We start from the raw sequence: 10,677 nt of genomic DNA on the forward strand, positions 1-10,677 counted from the left end.
TCTCAGCGCTCTGTAGTATTCCATTGCTGGACATACCCCAGGTCACTTGGCCAGGCAGCTGCTGCTGGGCATTTGGGTAGTTTCCCACCTTGGGTTTTACAGAGTGCCGCTATGAACATTCTCGCACGTGTATTTGGTGAAAATATGAACGCGTTTCTAGGATAGGAGCTCCTGGGTCGTGAGCCTAGATTTAGTAGATGCTGCCAAACAGCGATCCAAAGTGATTGTGCCATTTCACATTCCCACCAGCGGCGTAGGAGGGCTGGGTCCTAGCCTCAGCGACTTCTTTCCTATCGCAATCATTTTAAAGCATGATTTCTTCAAACAACAGTCATTACATCAGCTAACAATTCTGGAAGGGCCGTTATGTGCCATGAGCGCTTTTAAAGTGCTGGGGACACAGCACTGAGCGAGACTGTCAGATCCCTGCTTCTCCTTTGCCAATGATCTGGAGGATATTATGTGCTCATTCCATAAATAGAACATGTTTGACAGGTGCTGAGGGCAAGGGGGTAGGCTTGGAGGGCGAGCTCAAGAGATGTTTTGGGGACCTCTGGTTGAAATTCTGCCTCCTCCACCAGCAACTTCTACTTCGTCCTAGCAGGGCCCAGTGAGTTACAAAATGCAAAGGCTTGTGAAGTTGGTAGATGAATCCCATTGCTCTCTGCTTTTGGACCAACTGTTTCCTCAGACATTTCCAATGTTTACACTTTCCTCTATTTTGACTCTAAAAGTGAAACGGAGGAGGGGAGTGGAGGCGAGCAGTGTGCCCTGTTCCGTGCAGGGCGTTAGGGACACAGAAATGAAAAGTTGTGGTTCTAGCCTGAAGGGTATCACGAGACAGCAGGGAAAACAGACTGTCCCCGGTGCAGTGATAGCAAAAATATGCCCAGCATGGAGGTGGTGCCAGAGAGGACAGCGTGAGCTTTGCTTGGCGAATCAGGGAAGGCGTCCTGGAAGTGGGAACTCGTCCTGGTGGAGATGCTCTTGAGTCGTTTCTTGGAAGCTGAATCGGAGATCACCTGACAGACAGAGGGGCTGGGATTACAGGAAAGGGAGAGACTTGTGCAGAGGAACAAAGAAGCGAAATAGGCTGCTGTTTTCTGGGGACTCCAAGCAGCTGTGGTTTCCTGCAGCTGGAGCGCGGGCGCAGGCGGGCTCAGCGCGTGGGAGGCGGGGGAGCGGGCGCCCAGCCGCGAGGCTGCGGGGGTGTTTCTGAGCTTGGGCTTGGGACAGGGCGACTCGCCCGTCCCCACCGGAGTCAGGCACACCGAGGTCTGCAGCCCGGCTCCGCCAGGGACTTGTGGGCGACTTCGGGGAAGTTCTTTGACTTCTCGAAGCCTGCATTGGCTCTTCTGGAAACTGGGGAGACCCGCAGTACCTTTCCCACAGGGTGCTCATTAGGCTTCAACGAGATAAGGCATGTAGAGCCCACGAGGCACAATGCCTGGCGCGTAATAAGCGCTCAGTACATGTCACACTAGTAATCAATCGTTAAGTTATGACTTGACAGTGTGTTGGGTCCATTTTATTTTCTGGAGAGTCAGTCCATTTTGAATCAGTAGTCTTTAATTTAAAAATGGTTTTTATATTAAAATGAGCATGACGATATGAAAACAAACCTATAGCGTTGTGGCAGGAGGATCTCCCGAGTTTACTCTGCTCTGACATTAGGGGTGCTTGGGTAAAAAATGTGGGGAGGGATGGTCTGGGCTGAAGTTTGCCCGAGGGCTGTGGAGGATCATCTTCTCTGGAAAGTCCTCCCGGGCCACCCGTCCTGGGCGTCTGCTCCCTCTGAGCTTGTACCATTGAAGAATTTGTCCCATCAGGTCCCATGTATGACTCTGCCTCCCCGTGAGGTGGTCTTCCTGAGAGTGGGTGGGGTCCCGGTGCCGCTCTGTACCCTGGCACTAGCCCAGAGCTGTCTCACCTGCCATCTGATCCCACCTCTGGGACCCTCTTCGTCTTTTTAATTAAATTTAAATATATTGTTATTAGAGAAGTTGTGAACTTACAAAACATTCACATACATGTGAGGAATTCCCATACAGCACCCCTGCACCAGCCCACTACATTGTTGTGGGACATTTGTTACACATGATGAGATAAGATCATCAGACCATTGCACTAACTATGGTCCGTAGCGTATATTTGGTATATTTTTCCATACCCCCCTATGATGAGCACAGTACATCTTTGGCATTGATGCAAGAATGTTACAGCATTGCTGTTAACTGTAGTCCGTAAGTTACATTAATTGTATTTATCCCATGCTTCTCCACATCCTTATTCTTATCCCCCAGACCTGAGGCCAGTAGAGCCAGCAGGCAGGACCAGCCAGGCAGGAGGAGAGGTGTCTCCTCAGGATAATGGGGTTCTCGGGAGTGGGGGCGAGTGTGTGTGACCCCCCCCCCGACTGTACACTCAACTTCCTACCTGGCATCTACACCTGGGGTCTAACAGGCACCTCAAATTTAACAGCCCCAAATCAAGCTCTTCTTAGTTCCTCTTCCCACCCTACTCTTTCTCCATCTTCCTGACTCAGTTTCTCCACCATATCCTAGCCATTATCTGCATGCCTTGCTTTCAAAGCTGTGGTCTCTCTCCAATCAGCTTTGAGCTGACAGTTAACTCCAAGCTCTATTTTCAGTCTGTCCTCTTGTTGTCACAGCTGACCCCCGTCCCAGCCGGCTGGGACTTCTGCACTCACCCCCTTGTTCTCTGCTTCCACTCTTGCCCCTCATGATCCAACCTCAAACAGCAGCCTCAGGGTGCTTTTAAAAAATGTAAGATTCTGTCCCTCACTAGTTTAATCTCATCAGTGACCTCCTCCTTCACGGGACATCCTCACCTTGCCCTTGAGGCCCCCAGGAGATCTCGCCATGGCCTGGTTCTCTGATGCCCACCTCCAGCCCTCCTGCTCGCCCACACATTAGCCTTCTTGCTCTTTCTCAGACCACCCTGCCCCCAGCTCTTTCTTGCCAGAAGGTCTTTGCACTTGCTGTTTTCTCCAGCCCATCCCTGGGCTGACCCTCTGAAGAAGATACCCACCTTCCATCACTCTTCTTCAAGCACTGTGCTAGGTTGAGTTATATACCCCAGGAAAAAACAGGTTCTTTTTCATAAACCATTCTTGTGGGTGTGATCCCATTGTAAATGGGACCTTTTGAAAATGTTATTATTTTTGTTAATCCCCCCCCCTTGTGGCTTTTTGCATGCTGTCTGCTCTTGTGTCCATTCGCTGTGTGTTCTTCTGTGTCTGTATTTATCTATTCATTTATTATTATTTTTTAAAGATTTTTATTTGTTTCTCTCCCCTTCCCACCCCTCCCTGCCTCAGTTGTCTGTTCTCTGTGTCTATTTCTTGCATGTTCTTCTTTTGTCCGCTTCTGTTGTTGTCAGTGGCACGGGAATCTGTGTCTCTTTTTGTTGCGTCGTCTTGTTGTGTCTTCTTTCCGTGTGTGTGGTGCCATTCTTGGGCAGGCTGCACTTTCTTTCGCGCTGGGCGGCTCTCCTTACGGGGTGCACTCCTTGTGCATGGAGCTCCCCTATGTGGGGGACACCCCTGGGTGGCAGGGCACTCCTTGCGCGCATCAGCACTGCGCGTGGGCCAGCTCCACACGGGTCAAGGATGCCTGGGGTTTGAACCGTGGACCTCCCATGTGGTAGATGGATGCGCTACCCACTGGGCCAAGTCCGCTTCCCTGTTTATTTATTTTTTGTTTCCTCTCCCCCCTTGCGGCTTGCTGTCTACTCTCCATGTCCGCCTTCACCTTGCTGAGTCGGCTCCCCAAGGCGCTTGTGGGGCCGGCGGCGCTCCGTGGAGTCTGTGGGCAAGCCTGCCTTCACAAGGAGGCCCCGGGACGCAAACCCAGGGCCATCCATATGGTAGATGGGAGCCCAAGTGATTGAGCCACAGCCGCTTCCCGAAAATGTTATTTTTAGTTAGGGTGTGTCCCACCTGAATGAGGTTGGGTCTTTTTTTTTTTTTAATTTAATTTAATTTATTCATTTTTTAAAAAATATTATATTAAAAAAATATGAGGTCCCCATTCACCCCCACCACCCCCACCCCACCACTCCCCCCACAGTAACACTCCCCCCATCATCATGACACATCTATTGCATCTGGTGAGTACATCTCTGGGCATTGCTGTACCCCATGGCCTGTGGTTCACACCATAACCCACACTCTCCCACGTTCCATCCAGTGGGCCACGGGAGGACATACAATGCCCGGCAATTGTCCCTGCAGCACCACCCAGGACAAACCCAAGTCCCAAAAATGCCTCCACATCTCATCTCTTCCTCCCATTCCCCACACCCAGCAGCCACCATGGCCACTTTTTCCACACCAATGCCACATTTTCTCGATTATTAACCACAATAGTTCATGAATAGAATATCATTAAGTCCACTCTAATCCTTACTGTATTCCTCCTTCCTGTGGACCTTGGCTTGGTTGTGTCCATTCCACCTCTATGTCAAGAGGGGGCTTAGATTCCACGTGGATACTGGCTGCAATCCTCCTGCTTTCAGTTGTAGGCACTCTAGGCTCCATGGTGTGGTGGTTGACATTCCTTAACTCCATGTTAGCTGAGTGGGGTAAGTCCAATAAATCAGAGTGTAGGAGCTGAAGTCTGTTGAGGCTCAGGGCCTGGCTATCATATTGTCAGTCCAGAGATTCAAATCCCCTAGATATATCTTAAACCCCAGCACCAACTACAATTCCAGTAAAGTAGCATGAAAGGCTTGTGAAAAGAGATCACATCTGAGTCCAGCTCCATCATGCAGAAACACCGGCTCCAAAGAAGGGCCAACTGATATGGCAGTGAACTCCTTCTGCCATGACCATAGAACCTGTGGGTCTCTTTAGCCCTCAAAAGAACCAATACCTGGGGTTGTATCTACTTTATCTGTCTCTGAGACTCTGCTCAGGTGTACATAAGGGCAATCCTTCTGACAACCTCCAGACTCTTTTTTAGAGACTCATAGCCATATAAACTCATTTGTCCTTTCCATTTCCCCCTTACTTTAGGTCAAACAGCATCTTTAACTCCTGTTATTATATGTAGACAGGGATATTCTGTTGGTCTGCGTTGAACCTTTAATTCAAGGTCATTTTCTAGTTACGTTATCAGCTGGTACTTGGTGGTGATCCCTCGGTGCCAGGGAGGCTCATCCCTGGGTGTCATGTCCCATGCTGGGGGGAAGGCATTGCATTTACATGCTGAGTTTGGCTTTGAGACTGGCCACATTTGAGTAACACGGAGGCTGTCAAGAGGGAACTCCTAGGCACAGTGCTGCTCTAGGCCTTGTTCTTATTTCAGGTGTATAGGCTCACAAGCATAGTCGTTAGTATCAGGGGGTCACTGTTGGACCCTCATTCCTTCCTGGTCCTTGCCGTTGCACCTGGGGGACTGCTGCTGCTCCCCTAGGGACCACGACAGAGCCCCGAGGTTGGGTTTTAATCCTACCACTGGAGACTTTATAAAGAGAAAACCAAGCAGAGGAGCAGCTGGGAGTCAACAGAGCCTGGAAGAGAAAGGAGAGGATGTCACCACATCCGTGAAACAGCCAGTGAGCAGGCATCACCGCAGGTGGCCCCAGAATGCCACAGTCTTTGGAGAGAAAGCACTGAAGCCGGCTAGTAAGATAGGGGATCAATAGATGGGTCTGGAAGATGGGTCTGGCAAGAAGTCCACGTGGACATCAATATCCCCAAGATGACTGCTGGAAGACCCCTTCACAAAATTCTGCCAGTCAGAACAAAATTTTCTCTGGAAACCAGGAGAAGCCCCAGATATTCCCCAAGGACTTTGTCATTGGGCCCTCCTGGGGGATTGATAGGTGGGGCAATCAATCAAAACAGCAAATAGCTGGAATTCCATCCCTGCCATTAGCAAAGGGGTAGGATAATTAATCGTTCAAAAAGCAGGCACAAGGCCTGAACTCTTGCTCTTGCCTTTGGACCCCAATTCTGGTGCCTTCTCCCCAAAATGGATCAACATGCAAGTAAAATCTGGGCATTTATAATCTATAATGGGGAATTATAATCTGTAAATCAGCCACTTCTATCACTTTTCAGCCCCTTCCTCTCTATCTGGGACCCAGGAGCTGTTATTTTCTCCCATTTCTCTTCCCTCCCTACCTTAATAAATTACTGGCCTAACTCACCCATTGGGCTCCTGAAATTAATTTCTCCAGCGTAGTCAAGAACCTAGACAAAATCCAGTTACATATTTGGTGAGCTACAGCCAGGAGGTTATTGGTGAGTGAAACCATGGCCTACAGACTGAATAATGCCTTCCCTTTTTTAAAAAAGATTTATTTATTTATTTAATTCCCCCCACCTCGCCCAGTTGTCTGTTCTCTGTGTCTATTTGCTGCGTCTTGTTTCTTTGTCCACTTCTGTTGTCATCAGCGGCACAGGAAGTGTGGGCGGCACCATTCCTGGGCAGGTTGCACTTTCTTTCATGCTGGGCGGCTCTCCTTACGGGTGCACTCCTTGCACGTGGGGCTCCCCTACGCGGGGGACACCCCTGCGTGGCAGGGCACTCCTTGTGTGCATCAGCACTGTGCATGGGCCAGCTCCACATGGGTCAAGGAGGCCTGGGGTTTGAACTGTGGACCTCCCATGTGGTAGACGGACGCCCTAACCACTGGGCAAGTCCGTTTCCCATGCCTTCCTTTTGGTTATCCATTTTAAACCAGTTTGCCTACAAGCCCCCACAGGACATAATCCTGGGAGGGAAGAGGCCAGGGCATGGGAACTCTCTGCATCCATGCTGCATGCCCAGGCTTGTGAGATCTGACCACAGCCAGGATGGCTGGGGCATATGGCAGTGGCTCAAATCATGGCCCTGCCAAGACAGAGGTTCCTCGGCAGAGCATCAGGCACTGCAAAGTTTCTTTTTCAAGCCCTTTTAGCAGCCAGCAGCTTTGCCCTTGGGCTTGGCTGCCATTGCCTTCTCCCACCCTCTCCCCTCAGCAGCAACAAGGCAACGATTGAGTGCTGGGGACTTGCTCCTCCCAGCAGGTCCACGCCTTTGCAAGCCTGCCTTCCACATCTGCTCTGGGATCAAGTGTGAAGGCTGCAAGCAGGGCCAAAATGGATGCCATGGGAGTTCCCTTCCCCAGGGGGATCACAGGCCAGGACACCCCAGCATAATTAACCTTGACCCATGTTTTATCTTCCTACTTCTTGCTACTGAATTTCTCATTACAGATTTGTGTTAAAATGCTTTAGAATGTCTTAAAAACTGTAAAACTGTAAATGCCTTTGCTAGCAAGAAGTGATTGCCTTAGGGCCCCAAGCCTGTTAGCTAGAACAACTGATCTCTAATCACTTAATGGCCTTTTGATGGCTGATCTAACTGGAAAACTCCTAGACAGTAAAATCACAAAACTAGAACTGCGTCCAAGACCTCTGGAAGAAGAGGAGGAAGGAGCAATATCTGGCTTGAAAGGCATCCAATCTATTCAGTCTGTCTTCCAAGTCCAGAACGGCCCTGGAAACACCTGGTAGCAGGGTCTCTGTGATTCCCAGGGTGGTGAGAACCAAAGAAGTAACTCTGAGTGTCCCCCAAAACTTGAAGCTTGGGCGCTTCAATTCAGAGAACAACCAAACATTCCCTGAGATTCAAGCACTTCTGTTTGGGTAACAGTACAGTCAGTCTCAGACCCTAGAATATCAGGGGTGCTGAGAACCAGAGCAGCAAACTCTGAATGGCCCCCATGCCTTGGGTCCTTTCATTTAGAGTACAGCCAAACATCCCCTGAGACTTATCTCAGGCACTTTGATTTGGGTTACTGCTCAGAATGTCTCCCACCAACTCGACTTGGGTGCATTGATCTGATCTCAGGAATTATCTGACATCCCCCAGGACCTAGGTCACCCACAGGGACACCTGCAGGCCAGGCTCTGAAAATTAAAATTCTCAGGATGCTGAGAACAGAGCATTAGCTCTAAATTGTGTGGAGTGGTGAATGTTTTAGTCAGACTAGGACTCTGGGTTGCCAGATCAGTTGACTATAAAGTGCTTCTTCATTCCTCCAAGAATAATGGGTGCAGCCTCTAGCCCACCAGCAAACTCCGCATGGGAGTGTCTTCTCACGAATCTGGAAAATTTGCCTACTACTGGTCCATATGGCCACAGTATAGCCAAAAGCAGCCTCTGTATGAAACCCTGAGTTCTAGTTAAGCCAGTGTAAGGAAAGATGACAGATAAATCTGAGGCTCAGAAACCTCATGTCATGTTTCCTTAAATAAATGAGGAAATATACCTCAAACTTCCATTAGTTTAAGCTCAGTTGTGCCTATAAAAGTTGTGAATAGTGATCAACATCCTGACCACTTACTAAAACTCTCCTGGAAAATAAGAAACCCCATGTGTCACCAATTAAGATCAAAGAATTCCCAGAAATGCTAAGGGTATAAAAATGAGTCTTTTAACGTCAATACTGTCTTGCGAGTGGATTTAATGTATAAATCTCAAGTGGGATTAATTCACCCGCTAGAAAAGCAGAGAAACCTCATAAAGTTGCTCAAGAGATAGACTTCAGCACTGTCAAACTATTTTGTGCATTCAAACCAGGCCTTCAATACACTGCAGGTTGCTTCTCCATTTGGGTTATTGGCTAGGTTGGTCACTGACCCCTAAAACAATAAAGGTATCTACTACATCTCTGATTGTGCTCCTTAAGTCAATGGAGACTACATTTCAGCATCAAACTCCTGCAACAACCAATGATGGCTCGATATAGCTAAATGTAAAATGGATATTGCCTCCAGACTGGCATTGTTTCATTGTGCCAAAGGGTGCTATGCACCAGGCCAGTGGAATACTGGAACTACCTCCCTAGCTTCTCTCTAGGGTCAATGGTGCTGCAGCTTGCTAGCTGTGTGAAGAACATACCAAGTGGAGCAACGATCACCAGAATACTGTGAGTAGTGTTGGAAACTGAGGCACAGTGGTCTCGCAAGGAGAGACCTGCTGTTTCCATGACTACACTTGCAACTTAAAGAATGCAGTAATTAAGAGTTCCCAGCAAACCAGATGAAGCTGTTAAAGGCTGAAAGAAAAGATGAGCACATACCTTTTGTAGTAAGTAGAACACTTAGACTTTGTACCTTGAGATAAGATTTTTTGAATTCCTTAGACTATGAGTAATGCTGATAATTAACTGCATATTGCTGCTTGTTCTCCCATAGACTGGGGGTATATATAGAGCCCCTTGTAAACAATAAAGTTGTCTGATGAGTCTCTATTTGCAGACCCCCTGATCCCAGCTCTCTCTTTCTCTTTCCTTTTTCTCTTTCTTTCATTCCCAATACCCTTTGGGCCCAAATCTCCAACAAGTAGAACTTAAACATAGTTGGCATTATGGCCTGCTCCCATGGAGAGACAACATGTAAGGTATTGCAAACCTAGAACTTAAATCTATTAATTGTAGCTCAAAGAGAAATTTATGCACTGAGTAGTACATGAATTAGTATTAAATATTGTACCTATATCCTATTCTAGATATATGTCTGATGATTATGGTGACATCTTTTCTATTCTAGACCATAGGCAGAGAAACACTGAACATGTTAAAAGTCCTGGTAAACTTCATTTTCTTGTTTCTTATTTCTCCCCCCTCCCTCTGCCCCATTGTCTGCTCTCTGTGTCCATTCACAGTGTGTTCTTCTGTGTCTGCTGTATTCTCATTAGTTGGTTCTGGGAGTCCATCCTGGGACCTTCCGGAGTGGGAGAGAGGCGATCATTCTCTTGCTCCACCTCAGCTCCCTAGTTCGCTGCATCTCGTATTGTCTCTTCTCTCTGTGTCTCTCTTTCATTGTGTCATCTTGCTGCATCAGCTCTCTGTGTGGCTGCACCACTCCTGGATGGTCTGCCCTCCTGTGCGGGCCCACACTCCTTGTACTGGGGCCACTTCTTGCACACAGCAGCACTCCACATGGGCCAGCTTACCACATCCATTGAGCCATATCCACTTCCCTTCATTTTCTAAGTAGTTAATGAAGGTGCTTATCTCAGGTCTCCCTCCTAGCCCTTATTCCAGAACCTGTCCCACCCATACCCTGAGGAGGACTGGCAAAATCCACATGCCATCCTAAGCATTTTCCCACCAGAAGGGAAACAGCAAACGAGGTGGTTGGGACCCACTTCAGCTCAGCCCCTTTGAGATGGTCCATGGACAATCTTTCCTCACCTGGACTTGGAAACCAGGTTCTTATCAAAACTTGGCAAAGAAGCAGGTCTCATTCTCAATTAGAGCCAAAATGTAAGGAACTTTACTCTGTAGTTCTGATCTCTCTCACAGCTATTAAAGTTAAAGGAATTTCCAGCTTGGTGCACTAATTCTGAGTGAAACCAGCTGCCCAAGGAAATACCAGTTCACCACAAGCACCTGATGGCATGCACAAATGCCAGTCATTGGATAGCCTGAATTACCTCTTCAAGGGAAAAAGCTAAATAGTGTCAAAGCCAGCTGTTCCTCTAACTCTAGTCCAAATACCTGTTGCTAGGGGGAGGGCAAACCAAACACCCCTTAAGAAATCTGTTTTCACATATTGTGAAAGTGTCTGTTTTCACTTCCTGTAATTTCTCCCTATATTATAATGAAAAGGGCAATCCTCTTCTCATTCATCTCCTCTATCATAGGAATTGGGAT

Source organism: Dasypus novemcinctus, chromosome 21, assembly GCF_030445035.2.
Source record: "Dasypus novemcinctus isolate mDasNov1 chromosome 21, mDasNov1.1.hap2, whole genome shotgun sequence".
NCBI lineage: Eukaryota > Metazoa > Chordata > Mammalia > Cingulata > Dasypodidae > Dasypus > Dasypus novemcinctus.